General features: G+C 41.5%; 1 protein-coding gene across 4 annotated transcripts in view; it reads right to left on the bottom strand.

The window, feature by feature from the left end:
* Nucleotides 1-16,922, bottom strand: part of dab1a (DAB adaptor protein 1a) — a 230,413-nt gene that overhangs the window by 74,426 nt on the left and 139,065 nt on the right. For all 4 annotated transcript variants that reach the window (XM_069522354.1, XM_069522343.1, XM_069522342.1 and 1 more), the window contains one exon: nucleotides 8,713-8,769. The gene's annotated coding sequence lies outside the window, so the exon portion shown is untranslated. The remainder of the gene's footprint in view (nucleotides 1-8,712; nucleotides 8,770-16,922) is intronic.

Raw genomic sequence — 16,922 nt, 5'->3', positions numbered from 1 at the left:
TATTCAAAAGTATATTAATATTGAATGTATCATGTGCCCAAACCACAAAAATGTGGAAACTGCACTTTCTTGGACCATTTGTAATACACATGCCAAGAATGAAAGAGATGAGATAAATAAATTGAAGTATTTGCTTGAAAACAACAATCACAGTCAACAAGTTAAAATGAAAATAATTCCGCTAAAGAGCTGGTCCAATGCATCGTCATTTGCCAAGGCACTGCATTGGCCAATCAAATTCAAAGTTCACATGCAAAGCAGATTACTTTGTATTGTATCACTGAGGCTGAGAATAAAAAGATTGATGTTGTTATAACTTAAGTGTAAAAGCATTGAATCAGCATAAAAAAAACAATCAGGCTTTCTGGATCAATGTCTCTCTTTTAGCTCAAGCAACAGGCCTCCACCAACAGTCTGAACGTCTATTAACTCAGTTTGTCTCCATCATCACTGGTTAGATTTGTTATCCTCAGAGCTATAGCATACATATAAGTTATGAGCATGAGTGATGTTCAGTGACTTGAGTCTTGAGTTGTTAGACACATATCAATATCATCTCCATGTTCTATAAATACTCTGGAACCTATTTAAATTCTTGACACACACACATAGAACTTTTCTTTCTCTCACAATTTAGCAATACTAAAAGTACTTTAAGTAAGTATTCTATCTCACGTACTGATGATGCTTTTCTTTTTCTCTCCCTCTTATGTCTGATCCTTCCCTCATATTCTGCTTCTGCTGTAAGGAGGAACATTTTCCCTCAATCCGATTAATAAAGTTCATCTTTTCACATCTTATCTGATATACTTCAAATTTCTCAATAAACTTATTTCTCCACCACACCACCTCCATCACTCTGACAAACCCAGCAGGGTTACTGTCCTTCCTCCCAAGTGTCCCTCCAGTCTCTCCTCCCACCATCTTATCCGTCCTTGTTCTTTCTTCCGGCCTGTATATCTGTAGTTTACCCTCTATATCTGTGCAGAGGCCTCCTGTCTATCTCCCTCCCTCAGTAACTATCTCTCACTCACCTTCCTCCTCTCACATGCTCTCTGTCTGCTTGTCTCAGCTTGGCTGAACAGATAACTCCTGGATGCTCAAGTGGGCAAGTCAACATCTTTGCCTCTCTCTTTCCTCTCACGTCTCACAAACTGACAAACACATATACACATGCCAGTTACATAGACACACACCTGAATAGGTGTAATCGCATTGATACTGCACTTTTTTTTTTACAGACACATACACACAAATGTTTCTTTTGGGTAATTCATGGGAATGTCCAGATGGAATTTATCTCCAGTGAGAACGTGAAGGTCAGCTCCAACGTACTATTCACACAAAACATTGTTTCACAGGATTAGGATTCCTCTAATTCACACACACGCAGAGAAAAGGACAGAGAGAAAGCTAAAGGATAAAAAAAAAGAAAAGGATCGGGACAGACAGAGAGACAAGAGACAGAGAGAAAAACATGGAAGAGGAGACAAAATGGAATTTTCTGCATATTATCAGCAAAACGGGTCAAACTCGTTAAAGGCAACAAAGGCAGGACTCTAATTGCCTGAGCACAGCTCTGCACTACAGTGGGCTAGTAGATGACAGTCAGATCATCATTGGATATGAAGTGAGCCTGGTTAGAACTTAAAGACACATAGCATGAAACATTTCAAGCAACAATAAAGTAAACATAGAATGGGGAACCTCTGGCTCCAGGAATAGAAAAAAAATCAAGACAGCAATTATTTTTCTGCAGTAAAATAAATAAAATACCTAGAATGGCACCCTGAATTTTATTTGGATCTGCACTAAAATGCATTCACTCATAGATATCATTCCCTTCAATACACCAGATTTTCACAAATCCTTCTCTGAAAAATAAACGAAACTGTTTAAAAAAACTTGCAATGTTAAAAGAAAGTGAAAAAAGAAAAACTGGTTCTGTCCACTGATCAGGACCCACACCAAAATGTTATTGGGTCTCCCGTGACCTATACCACATCAAGTTTCGTAGTGATCCAGCCAGTAGTTTTTTCATAATCCTGCAAATAAAAAGGCTGTATGCCTGTCAGCAAACCAAGACCCATATTGCAGTTGGGTGTCAAAGGGAAAGTAGATGCTGAATGTTGCACTACCTGTGAAGAAGTGATGAAAAAGGCCAATGTCGATGTCATCACAGATGGAAACACGCAGCTAAACTGGATGAGTTCATGGATAAATGCTCTTTAACACATTCTGATGGAGACAAGGAAACACAGGAAAGGTTTATGGTGAGGCAGCTGAAAGCCAAGAAGCTGAAAACTCATTCAGAAGGAGAATTTGTGGAGGAGTCTAGCGGCTACTGCAGAGCTGCTACAGAGCAAAGAAAAATGACTCCAAAGTCCCAGTGAGTCTTAAAAAAACATTGCCGAGTGGTTCACTGATATGTTACAACATATTGAAAATCACTGAAGGACAACACAAGAAATTCAAAGTTTTTCTCTCTGCCCTGTGATGAAACAAACAACGTTTGAAACACCACACAACTATTGATTTTTGTGCGTGGGATCACTGCCGAGTTAAATACACGCTGTGAATTACTGTCCCTGTAAGATATGCATGACAATATCAAAGGTGAGGATTTGTTTGATTTTGTTTGTGCATTTTCCAACTCCAAAAGAACAAAAGCCTTGTAAGACATCTGAATACATTGGTGAGTTTGCTTTCCTTCAGGCATTTGGCGAGAGGTTTTGGGACATGAAAAGTGAACAAAAGCAACTGAGCATCTTTGTTAAGCTGTTTAATGTGGAAGCGGCTGATGTGCCTGACAACCTGAAACATGAAATCATTGAGCTGCAAAGCAACAAGAAGCTCCAGTCTGCCTCTGTTCCAGCTCTATAAACTGTAGGTCTAGAGACATGCAGGGGAGTCTGCGTCTCTGCTTTTAGAAAAAACTCGAAGCAAAACTGACACAAACATGGAAAACCAGCTATACCATCATCACTACCATCTGACATCAGACGTCTCACCAAAGAGAAGCAGCTCCAACCATTGCATGAGAGGCAGTGTTATATATGTGTTTAATAACTTAATATGACCCCTGCCTCACACTGAACAAGCATATTAGGATAAGAGGTCAAATATGAAAACCAGAGAACCCAAAGCTCTAATCTGTCCCTCTACAAAGTGGACAATAACACTTATCTGTCTCTTATCAGCACTACTGTGGTGCCTTTGAGCAAAACCCCAAGACCTCAGTTGCTCCAGTGGAGCTGCTCAGTGGTCAGCAGGTCAGTCTGTGGTTGTACTGGGCAGCATCCAGGTGTGAATAACTGTGTGAACATGATCAGGGTGTTCCTGTGAGGTAGCCTCTCAATTAAACTATCCTGAATAAAGGTTAAAAAAAAAAAGAGGGATAGTTAGAGTTTTTGATGAGGTGCAGAAATTGTAAGATTCAACAAACAGCAGCTCCTCTGCAGCAGGAAAGACATTGTAATTGTCTGCGCAGTAGAGCATCTGATAGACATATTTTGCGTATTGGTCATTCATCCAACCAATTGCGTACTGACACAGCACATACACAACACACACAGCACACACAGGATACACAGCACACACACAAACCTTTTTCTGGCATCAAATTACTCAACAGACTTGCAGGTATAATGAATACTTGGTCATACATCCATTAGAACAACCTAAAATGATGGAAACCATCTATGAAAAAATCTATTTGACATGTTCTTTTAATTTTGATTTGCTTCATGTCCCATCTGCTAACATGGAGGGGGCAGGATTATAATGCAGCCAGCCACCAGGTGGCAATCAAGATGCTCTGCCTTTTTAAGGAGCTGTAATGACATCTATTTTAATATACAGTGTATGATTGACTACTCAGTTATGTTTCTATGTATTTTTAAAAATGCAGCAATGGTTTGCAATATACATACTTTCAAATTATACAGCTGTGTGGTTGCATGGCTTGCTACAGTCACATAACGTTGTAATCAAACATGAGTTGAAGCCTGGAAATGACAGTCTCCTTTGTAAAGGCATCAGTATGTCTAGAGGTGAATTTGAGTGATACATATAAACCAGAATTTGATTAACTTTGACCCACATGCACAGACAAGTACACAGTGACCCGTCTCCCCTTCCCTATATCCCACACTGCTTATTGAGCTGCAAACACTAGGGCGGCGTTTGTGAGTGGGTTAAAGTGAAGGAAGGCCTGAGGCAGATGGAACAACGCTGCGTGGCCGGACCCCCCCCCCCCCCCCCCTCATAAAATATCACAGCACGACCATATCTATGTATTTGGTTATTAGGTGTATGACAGATGTGAGGAGCATAAAAGAGCATGGGGGAGATGATGTAGGTGAGAGAAAATATAGTGAATCTGAAAACACACAAAGATGGAGTTTTGACAAAGCCACAGATCATTCTTCCTGCATTCTCATGTGATTAAACTGAAAAAGAGATGACGGCGGAGATGACTTAGGATGATCTCGACTTAAATCTAGGTGACAGGTTGACTTGTGCGCAGTTGGTTCAAGGGAAGCGGAGCTAGTGTGTTTGTGTGTGTATGTGTGTTAACTCATGGGGGATTAAATATGAAGATGTGTTCCGTTGAAACGTCATACATGTTTACGTTTTTATCACTATCACTAAACTGAGGGCTTTTGCCTCTGGGAGAATCCATCACATTTCATCAACACGTTTCATACGTGTGGGAACATGCGAGAGACGTGGGACATGTGAACATGCATCGGTTTCCTTTTGAACAGAGGGGAATTAAAGGGTGCAGCTGCAACAGTGTTGCACCAAGTGTTTAAAAGATTTTTTCTGATAACGTGACAGTAATGTGATGCTGTGTAGATTCAGTGGTTTTACATACACTACAAAAGCAGCCACCAGCTGTACCCAGAGCAGGCTCCATGTGGCTCCAGTGGGTTTAGAAAGACAATTACGGTTGGGGCTTTAAAAGATTAGACATAACAAACATACAAATACATTAACCATATACATAATTTGTGTTTTCCGAATGTGTGCATGTACCATAATAGACATATACTGTGCATGTGTGAGAAGTAATTAAATGAGGTTATTAGCAGGGAAAAGATTAACAGGAGGCAGTGCTGACGACAGTGGCAGCAACATTAGTAACTTGATTTTCTTTTCCAAGAAAATAGTTTTAATTGAAACTAGTTTTCATCTCGAAATTAAGAAAAAATTATGTAAAACGTGTTTAAACGGTGAAGGGAATGGAAATTACTCAGTGAATCATTTTAAAGGTCTGTTTCTTAGAAAATATGATATAATTATTAAAAGTTTGGTTGTCTTTAGGTTCCTCTGGCCACACAACCCCCTTACACTGCCAAACCTTGAATTTCTAAATGACACAGATACACAACCAGAACACAATAAGAACATAATCCATCGGTGTGTAAAAAAAAGTAAGAATATTTGCTTTCTTTTCTCTGTCCTTCCACATATCGATCACAGAGCAGGGTCAGTAACAGAGGGGACTCTAAACTACAAACTGACTTCCACATACACCATAAGCATAGAATTATACCAAAACATGTGGTGAAGACTTAACTTTGTTTTTCCTTACATCAAGTTGACCCTTGTCTCAAAGAGAACTTGTCAAACCAACACAGACACTATCTCTGTGGACGAGATGGGCTGCACACGATGCTGTGAGATCAATTAAGATAAGTTTTCCCCAGCTGATTCAGAAGTGTCTCTACTTTAGACAATAGTCTTGTTGGGGCAGGAAGTATTGTTCCCCTGATGAAGCTTGAATGCCATTCTCTCTAAATCCAAGCTGCTATCCACCACAAAGAAAAATACAAGACATCTAGGTCATTGAGCTTCCTCTGTACTCTGTTCTTTCAGTTTCTATTTAAGGTGTTGGATATCCTGTGGGGCACATCAAGGACGCAAGAACGGATTAGAAAACCAGATATTACCTCATTGAATCATGTAGCCACATGGTTAACATTTTTAAATTGAATCACTAATGCCCTGTCCACACTTATGTGTATATTTTTGCAAAACAAATATTTTTCCTCAGTGTTTGAGCCTCATTGCATTTTATGTCACTAAAACACACTTGAGAGACTTGAGTTTCTGTATCTGTGTGTACATGCTATGATGTCACAGCTTTCTTCATGCTTACCCACTGTTGCTTTGCGTAATTTGCATGCAACAAAACAAAACAACAATGGCGGATACATACTGGTTTCTCTATGTTTGGTTAGCACCGCTAGGTCTAATTACAAGTTTGCAGCTGCATTTAGCATCACTGAACCACATTACTGGCATTCACGGGTGTCTAGCTCGTCTTATATTACTTAGACCACAGCTTTCTTTGACATTTGGATCGTTGATATAGACCCCATCGCCACCTACTGGCCTGGCATGCTTATTTGAGCGTTTGTAGTCATTTTGTGTGGACAGAGAATTTCTTTGAACAAAGGAGAAAACATCAGTTTAGAAAATATCCACAGTCGAGACAATGTATAGATAGTAGACAATGTTTGAGACATCGATTCATCCTAATTTCATAGATGTGAAAAAGATATGTTTATGACACCAAATGTGAAAGATATTTCCAGACCATTTCTTCTAAAATCCTAATGAAAGAAATGCATCATATGAATAAAATATTATATACTAATATATATAATATACAAGCATAAATCAGTTTGAATTGAAGTGTAAATGAGAAGACCTGCTGTACATTATACTCCTGGCTAACTCCTGCTCCAATAGACTGAGGAGTTAGAATGGTGACCCTGCTCGACCTCTGTTTAACTCTGAATCACTCAAGTAAAGAGGTTAGGAAAGGCTTGTGCAAGTGTAAGTGTACATATGTGTGGTGTGTGTGTGTGTGTGTGTGTGTGGATGTGTGTGTGTGTGTGTGTTGGGCGGGAAAAGGGAGGGATGCTGCTCGTACTGGGAGGCGGAGAATGAGCAAAAGAGGGCACAGGAGGTGGAACAAGTCAAACTGACACAGTTTCAGTGTTTTCTCAACATAATAAATTATGCAGGATGGACTGTTTCTGGTGGATGTTTTCTTCATTCATTTTTAACTGGTTCAGTTACACAGTAGTACTCCAGCTCAATTTCTTCTCCGTTCGTGCATGTGCGTGCCGGTCTGTATGTGTAGATATGTGCAGGTATACAAGTGCAGGCATGTTTAAATGTGAAAACCTCACTTTGTAGTTGAGGTCACGAAAACCATGCAGGTTAATTGCTCACTGCTAATTGTTTTTTGATTGCTTGAGTTAATTACAGCTTCAAAAAAACCAGCAAAACAGATTTCTCATGTGGCGTCAGGACTGACCTGCACACTCACTCACTCATGCTATTTCTGTGGTAATGAAATAGGGAAAAAAGCCAAGTAAGTTTTAAAATTCTTATAAAACTTGAGTTGTCACGTTTAAAAATATTTAATGTTTTTGCTTTGATCACAGCTACCAACTGAAAGTCCCAAAGCCTCATTAAATCACCCCAATTACTGTCACAGTGTTGCTACAGTATGCGTCTCTCATTGACTCTGCCAAGACACTCTTGACTCTCCTGTTTATCACATTTCCATGTTTGCAAACACAGATCTCGGTCACAGCAAATGTACTTTTCCTATGACGCCATGCAGCTGTCAGCAAGGACACAGCAGGGACTCCAGTCATCAATGTGCTTTCTGAGGCTTGACAACTCAGCTCACTGCATTACTTTAGTTCATATGGTCAGACACACTGTTGATGAAACACTCTAACCTCCACCTCAGCCTTAACTTGTGGTGCGTGTGTGTGTGTGTGTGTGTGTGTGTGTGAGGGGAAAAAGTGTGTTTCCGTGTCGCCTGTGTCTACGTGGCTGGTGAGTGAGGGCTGCCTGGGGCTCATTGCTCATCTCAGTGGGTATAAATAGAAAAATGGAGAGCCAGGAATATAAAAGCATCACAGTGAGGTGTCTGAGGGGTGGAGAGGCTGCTCACAGCTAAAAAACATCAGATCTGATAGCAGGTGGATGAGCTGCAGGATTCAAAGCTAAACAAATGTACTATCACATGCTGCAGACGGGCTGTTGAACTCTGAATGAAACAACCCGTTATTGTTCCGCAGCCTCCCCAAAACAACGCCAAATGAAAACTTTGAAGATGTGATCTAGTTTCCCAACACAGAATTGATTTCTAAAAGCAAGGGCTGATACAAAGTCAGCTGGTTTTAACAAATTGTTTCTCCATGCTTCTGTTTTTGACTGTTGTTTGCAGCACTCTTCTCTAGCTGCTGTGTCTTATTGCCTCAGTGCCCCCTGGTTTGTTTTGACATTGTTTCTCTGTTGTTTCACTGAGATTTCTGTGTGATTTATGTGATTTGTGGAGAAGACTCTTCGATGCGAGTTTCTGTTCTATTTTCTTCTCCATTTGAGTTCGGGACTGATGTAGATTTGATTTTTCTTTTCACTCTGCTACAATTTGCAATGTGAACTGATTTATCCTCTGTCCAAATTGTACATGTCGAGGATAACACTATCAATTACATTATGGAAATCAAAGAGGGCAACTTATTTTGCACAATGTACAACTTTAATAATGTTGCAGGGGTTAATATTGCACCATATAGGGATTTCAAACACAGCATTTGGACAAAAGATAACACAAATAACAAAACAAATAGCAGAGAGACATATGATAGTGTGCAATCAGAATTTTAAACATACCTGAACGTCACCACACCTGGTTTCCATATCACTTCTTCTCAAAGAAGGAAAATGCACCTGGAGGAGAGAAGCAGAGTATTAACAACTAAAATGATGTTGTTACAGCTCAAACCTCCACCAAGGTCCAACAGTCCCCTTCTGAGATCACATTTAAATTTACAAGATACAGATTTTTATTTGGATCTGCAACAACACTTACTCATTAATATCATTCCCATAAACAAGCCTGATGTTTCATCAAGATCCACAAATTGTTCTCTGAGAAAGCAATGAAAAGGTTGAAAAACGACCACAATGTTAAAAATGAAAAAAAAAAATACCTGGAATTTTTTTTATTTGGTTATGTCCCATCCTTTTCAACAATTTCATGAAAAATGGTTGAGTAGTTTTTGAATAATCCTGCTAAGAAAACACTTGAGCTCAGGTCATCCTTTAGAGAACCAAATGTTCACCTACGTACCTCTTAGTGTGTGTACTTCTAGGTTAAAATAAGGTTTAGGTTACGGGTAATGTAAAGGTTAGGGTAATGAACTAGGGATGCATGTTGTCACTGAGTGTCCTCACAAAGATAGTGTGTCCAAGACCAAGTGTGTGTGTGGGGTGGGGGTTCTAGCTGAGATGAGATCATTACCTGTGACTTCGGGGCTAATGTCTCACACGTACGCACACGCGCACAAACACACACACACACACACACACACACACACACAGAGAAAGACTAAAGAGGCTAATGTGACAAAACTACGGTTACCGCAGGGCTTGTCTCCATTTGAGTAAGGCAGCCTGTTTTACAACCTGCTTCCAACACTGGCAGACGAGAGAAATGAGGACAGAGAGAAGAGGGAGGATTGACAGAAGGATGAATAGAGAGGCATCTAATTGGAGACATGGTGGGAACGAATAGCCATCTCCCTCTTTCTGCTGAAGGAAATAAGAGTGGAGCTGCAGTGTATGGAGAATAAGGTACAGCGGCAGCCATAATGTATGGCTCAGAATAAGCTTGTTAGCGATGGTGGGACTGTGAATGACAGATGAGGAGAGGGGGATGATGGGAGAGGGTGGAAATGGGTCAGAAGGTGGGGATGGCTGGCCTGGACTCTAATTAACTTCTCCATCTGCCCTTTGGCTCCTACGTCATATTATGCACCTTCACAATACTAGTACTGCAACAACTGTAGGTGTGGTGCAGCTGGAGCACACAGAGCCATGCTCAGTCCCACTTTTTCTTCACACTTTACATAATCCCATGGAAATTCATGCACATTTTTTAAGCTCATGAAGACCCAATGATCACTATCACATGTCATGTGAGAGACAACCTAAAAACAAAGTGGTGATCGATCCACAATTTGCTGCTTTCAGACATGCACTGAACTCCAGGCTTTCTCCTGACGTTATCCAGAGGGCCTGCATGTGAGAATGCAAATGTTCCAAGTCAAATGCCCCCAAACATTCACATGTTTTACCTGGTAGCGCCCTCGTAAAAATGTCTGGAGGATCTCTGAGTGAGAACGTGCGAGGTTACAGCAGGAAAACTTCATAGTGCCCAATCGGGCGTGTTGATGACGTTTCTAATGACGGACGCAATAGTGGAAAGAATACAAATATCTCAGGATGGAAAGAAATACCATGCATGTAGAAGACACCAAAGAAGTTGTCAACTTGGAAAGACTCAGAAATTTAAACTGTTAAACTTGGAAGGTTTGTGCTGCTTTCACAATGCCTGCTGGAATAAGAGCTATCTCGGCTACAGATTTTAGTTTGCATATCCATTTCAGTCAAAAGAAACCTGGACCTCAGTCAGCTTCTTTTTGACACACATGCAACACGTCATTGAGGTTTGGGAGGTTTGCAAGTCAGCTCCAGTGCTGGCCTCCATGACCATAACACCCTTCTCTGTAGCTGTTTTCAGGCATGACCAGCAGGTAAAGTCAGGAGAATTGGGTCCGGACTTTGCCTTTCACACATGCACACTCCGCATTATTCAGGCGAGAGGTGGAGCCGCTGGGTGCAGCAGACAGGAAGTGAAGAAGTTCACAGAAACTGCGAAGGCTCTCACTTGGACATTTACGTTCACACACGCACCTTCTCCTTAGAAAATCCGGAGGATCTGTGGAGTTCAGTGCATGTCTGAAAGCTGCTTATGTAAATCTGCAGAGACTTCTGTGTATTTACAGAAGTGTAATTAGGATATAAGCTTTAAAAGGGAGATGGTAAAGTGTGTGTGTTGGTGTGGGGGGTTTAGTGTAATGTATCATGGTAACTTATCCAGAGTCTCTGTGAATCTAGTAAATTATTGTAATACACACCATAAATACCCCATAACCTTACTGCAGACTTAATAAAGGCTCCAATTATGAACGATAATAACTTTCCCATGATTTTATTATGTGATATGAAATCTGTATCTGCTCCCTGTGTTTTTTTTCCGTGTAAATTAATCCAAAACACTGCAGAGTCTCTCATCGTGGCAGCAATGAAAACAGTGAATTCTAATTTCGTATAGCATGAAAATAAAGCTGGAGGTGCTCCTCTATGTTTATTCTTGTGCTGCTCAGAAGCACAACAATACACTGTGTCAGCACACATTTCACCCCCCACACTGAACTACATATGGTAATGCACGGCTGCCTCCCCCCTTCCTCCTAATCCTCCCCGACTCCACTCACCTCCTTTTTTTCCCCCAGTCTCTTTCAAATCTAATTTTCTTTTCTTCTATTTCTATTACTTAACCCTCACATTAGCATTACTGGTAAGCACAAACAGTATTAACAATGCAATTTACAAAATATGTGATTTTGCCCCCTCTCCTTCACACTGCCTTCCTCTCTTGCCCTCGCTCTCACCTCCCAAACACGCACACCCACTACGTGTCCCGCTTATAGTCATGTTGCAATCTGGTGAAAAAGCGGAGGAATATTAAATATTAACTGCACATTCATTCTAGGCAAGCAGAATATGAAATGAATTAATCAAGGCGTACGAGGATGTCTAGATTCTTGTACTTTAGCCCTTTCGGCTGTCATGTGCTGTGATGATGCTGTGCAGGAAATTAACAGTGGCCATTGACATATAGGCCAGCATGTGTTTTATGTGATTAAGTGTGATGGTCAGCCCATTTCAAGCCTGTTATAAATACTATATAACACCACTCATTCATCCTACAAACATTTCTATGACAGAAAAACATTTACTTAAAGGAGTGCTCCACCATTTTTAAAAATACCACACTCAATTTACTAGCTGTGACGGGTTGAGCTGAGCAGGTGAAAACCATTGTATAGATAGACTGAGCTTTCTAATGGCTCAGAAAATGACCCTGCTGATGTCATAGCTGCTGTAGAGTTGTATTTTTAAAAAATGTATGGTCCTTGTCAGGTAATTCATCACTTAAACAGATAGTTCACCGAAAAATGAAAATGCACTCATATAGGCTTCAAACATGGTGTAAATTATGCTGTTACGAGTTGAATATGAATGTCGGGGCTTACGGACACTTGGATGAAACCACACAAGCAGTATGGAGGCATGTTATGTTTTTACTGTTGTTTTATTACATCTGAAGAAGGTGTGGCAGTTTACTTCATTACATTATAATTATTATTTATAACAACAAAAGTTTTCCCAATCTTCTGACAAAAGGTTTATTGTTTATTGTGAAAGTAAATAAGAGGACAGGAGCGGACACTTTCGGACGAACACTAGTTTGCTTTAAGAATGATTCTCTCCTACCCATCTCTCTCTCTTTCTCTCTCTCTGCTGCCACCATCTCTCCATCTCACATGCTTGATGGCCCCCCTGCATGCTCCTAATAACCCATGATGAGTCCTCCACACTTGAGCACCCTCCCATCAGACACCCACTGAGACCCACACATGCACGCACACACACACACACACACACACACACACACACACACACTTTACCCCTCTGTGTCAGACATACAGGAATGTGGATGATGACAGCCATCAGCAGAGCAATTAATGGACCCTTCCCCTGATTACAATACAATGGAGAGAAGAGGCAGAAAAACAACATAAGCTAATAGGGCTGATCATAATGGTATAATTAGCCTAGCATGCAGCTCTCACTTGGACCCGAAACCCAAAAGCGCAGCCAGCAGTGACGCAAAGACGTATTGAAGGATGAAGCGCAGGGAGTGATGAAGTGGAGGGAGGAGTGGAATGGAGAGGGACTACAGGGAAAACACAGACAATTCAAAGATTAGATAAGGAGGCTAAAAACAGTAAAGGGATGAATACACAGGAGCTTAAGTAGCCCAAATCTGGTTCTGTGCACTAAATCTGTGTGCTGACAGAGGGACGGATCAGGAATGGAGGGAGAGATCAGTCGAGTGAGAGAGTGATGGGGTAAGACAGAACGTAGAGGGAGGCATAAAGGAGAGGTGGACGAAGGGGGGGGGAGAGTGGTGCAGACACAGGACCATGCCCCTAGCATACTGATGCTGCTGTAAGACATGCAGTCAGCGCGGCCTCAGCTAAGCAACCAAGCATGTGCTGCAGAGTGCTGGGCTGCATCAGAATAGTGTGTTCACACTTTCATGTATGCACTGTCTCCTATGATGTATGAAAATAATACAATAAGGGAAAGAAGGGATTAGAGGGAAAACAGGCAATTTATGTGAAAGCATGTGTGTTTGCATATGAGTTTGTATGCATGTGCGTGCACACACACCACACCACACCACACACACACACACACACACACTCACTCACAGTCGTGTTTGTATGAACCACGTGTGCTGCAGTGGGCAGTGGGGTGTTCATTATGCTGTGTGTGTCTCCTCCTGCAAAGCCTGTGTTATCACAACACAGTGCCCCAGCAGCTCCTGCACTAGCAGCTCTGTAACCATACCTCAGTCCCACTGGAGCTGCTTTAAGATATTCAGCTCCTCAAGGACAACATACACATGAGGGCCCAGAAACAAAGACCCCGATAACCAATCACAACCAGCTCAACTCATGAACTCATGCTCAACAACATGGGAGAACATAGAGAAGCAAGTATAAAGAAGTCTTTGTTTGGTTTTTCCCGTTGTATGTGAGAATGCAAATGTCTGAGGCAGTTGCTCAGGACATTCTCTGGAGTTTTTCCTGCAAGCTCAAGTAAAAGTCAGAGTCAGTCCATGTGGGAATACAGCAGGATTATGCAGAAAGAATTCACTGTGAACGAGTGAGAGCAATGATGAAGTTTCTAACATGCAAACAGATGCAAAACAGGAATAAACTTGGTAAGACAACAAGATTTGAAGGCTTTTGGTGATAAAGGCTGATGCCGGTGAAGATGTGCTGTAAACAAAAACTTCAAAGCAGAATATACGTTTAATATTTCCTGCCTCCTGCAAAGTATACCCAGGCACCAACCCTTGCCTAAACATTTAGACATTTCCCTGTTGTTGAGAACATGTCTGACATGGAGAATGTTCTGCTGCGTTCTTCATATGTGAAAGGTAAAGTCTGGATAATGTCTGGAGTTCATGTCTGAACACAGGTCACATAGCCTGTGATAAACTGGTGACCTGTCTGGGGTGTAAGCTTAACATTAACCCAACCTGTGAACCAATCAAATCAAAGTGGTATAGCTAATACATGTGATATAAATATCTGTCTCAATTTGTATTAAATTTGAAACCATCAGCGAAACAGGAGGACTCCAATCACATGTTATTATAACTGCTCACTACTGTAAAGTATAGCCAGAAGGCCTTTTGCATAATCTCTCTTTCTCTTGACGCTCTATTCGACTCTGTCCAGGAGACAACAGGAGGCCTATTGTCTTCCTTTGAGTCTCCCTCAATGCCTCATCTTCATCCATCTTTCAGAAAGAGATCCAGAAATGGATTTCATTCATTAGCAGAGATGAGAACAGCTTGACGGGGGTGCGAAAGTGTCTTTTGCCGCACTTCTAAAACTGAGCCACATGGTGAAAATGCGAGGAAAATAAAAAAGAAGCCAAAGACCCTCAGCGATGTTTTCTTCCATCTTTAATGAAAGAGAATGAGCTGTCGCTTTCTGTCTCCCACTGCTCCACCACAACCTGATTACTGTCTGATGATGATGGCACTACTTCCTGACATCTAATTGAAATAATTGTGTGTAATCACTTTAAAAGACTGGCAGGAGACATGCGAGCGATGAGAAGTAGTTAAGAAAGGCAACAGCATTTTAATTGAATCTTCCCAGATGCATCTGATTCCATCAAACAAGTGTAAAACCACCAGGAGACAGGCAGAGACACAGCGGTGGCACAGTTCAATTGAGAGATGAATGGTGGGGTAATGGGTTTAGAGGCTGTGAAAGGCAGCAGGGTTTAGGTGGATATGCTTCAACCATTCTCTCATACTCGCACACTTTATCCCACATAATCTGTAAGAAATCTTCTGTGTACCGCGGTGTATCCACTTTCCAAGAAACTGATCTTTAATACAGTATTTCACATAAACAACCCAGGCGAGGATTTTCTACCATTATTGCTGATGCTCTAAAAACCACCTTCTCTGGCTCTGCCGCGTCAAAGCTCCCTGCTTGTGATTACAAAGCAAATACATCCTGTTCGGTTTGTTGGGACAGATATTATAAGTAAAATGCTCAGTCTGGATCTCCGTGCACAGTCATCACTGCTTCATGGGCCCGTGCACCACAGGGCCACTCTGTGGGTTTCTAAAGGCCCATATCACACAGAGAGCCAAGGCCAGGGAGAGCCTGTCCACAGCCATTTCCGCACTCTTTAATCTCAGCGGCCGACTGGAGAGAGCAGTGCTGCACATTCCATTAATGTAAAGTGGGGCTTGAAGGTCTGTAATTTATTGGCTCTGCACACTCGCCTCCCCTCATCTCACTCATACTGGCTCCCGGCCACCAAATACTCCCCCTGATACCCGCCGACATGCAGCGCACCCTGCACTCAGCGTTTTACGCCATTTCGCTTTCTGTCTCCTTTTACCTCTCTCTCTTTCTATTCTCCCCTGTTGCATTACATCTCTTTGCTTCTTCCAGACTACCCCTCTCCCTTCATTCCTTTATGCAGCGATCTCTCTCTTGCTTTACGCACCATGCATACTGTGCATACAGAGATTCATCTGCAGAACCTTTCTACAGTCAGAATTATGAACATTTCCTTTTAGCTGCTTCTAATGTGAAAGGAGCTGAGGATGAAGTGAGGAGTCCAGGTTCTCCAGCGTCTGCAAAACCGATCTAATGGATAGTTTAATTACTAACATAATGGGACCCTTACAGCCTCGAAGATAACTGCAGGAGTACAGAAGAAGCTCCTGCTGCGAGAAGGCGTCCACGAGAAAGACGTGTGTGTGTGTGTGTGTGTGTGTGTGTGTGTGTGTGTGTATGTGTGTGTGTGTCCGTGTGCGTTTGTGTGAGACAAAAATCTTGCTCTCTATCGATTCTCCACTGATTCTGCCACTCTTCTCCCTCCTCCTCTTTCCTCGGGCTATACTAATTGTCGTGATCTGTGCTGCCGTAGCAAACATCACCCCCTGACAATTAAGCCACCAAGATGTCAGACAAATGCAGGGCTCTGACAACAGAAGCCACCAAGTCAGAGTGAGGGAACAAGCAGGTGGGAGAGCAGATAGTTTCATCCTAAACTGAAGAGAAATGAATATAACATTATAGTTTTTTCTCTATAGTGATGGAGAAGATAGTGTTTCTTGTTTTCTCAGTTATTTCATCACTAATACTGATTTTACACCAAAAAATGTAGCAAATTAAAAAGAATTAACATTACTGAGGATAACTTTTCTCTGCCTTTCAGGTTTTTGCTTCTCTCACTAAACTTAAAGCGACCTGCTCTTCTCCTAACTCAAGGTAAGATTCAGAACATTTCCTTAAGACTTATATTGCACACTAAAAAAACTGAGTTACGTGAGACATCCCCATAACAGGAACACAATGCTCCCAGACCTGCAGCATCACAGGAACAGAGCTACGATGGTGGATTTTATTTTGTGGTAGACGAACACATCAACCAAAAACCCCAGTAGAAGGAAACTGTTTCCCTCAACCCCTGACACCACACAATAAAAGTCTTCCCTTACAAAGGAGTTGTATCACAGCGCTCAGACAAACTGCATGTACTAAAAGAAAAAAGGGGGGAAATTTATGACTGAAGAGATAAAAAAAAAAAAAGCAGAGTCAAATCTATTAGCTTCAGATTTCACATTAAACAGCTCATAA

Source organism: Paralichthys olivaceus, chromosome 3 (assembly GCF_024713975.1).
Source record: "Paralichthys olivaceus isolate ysfri-2021 chromosome 3, ASM2471397v2, whole genome shotgun sequence".
NCBI classification, from domain to species: Eukaryota; Metazoa; Chordata; class Actinopteri; order Pleuronectiformes; family Paralichthyidae; genus Paralichthys; species Paralichthys olivaceus.
Note: the sequence above shows the minus strand (reverse complement) of the source record. Positions and strands in the feature narration are given on the sequence as shown.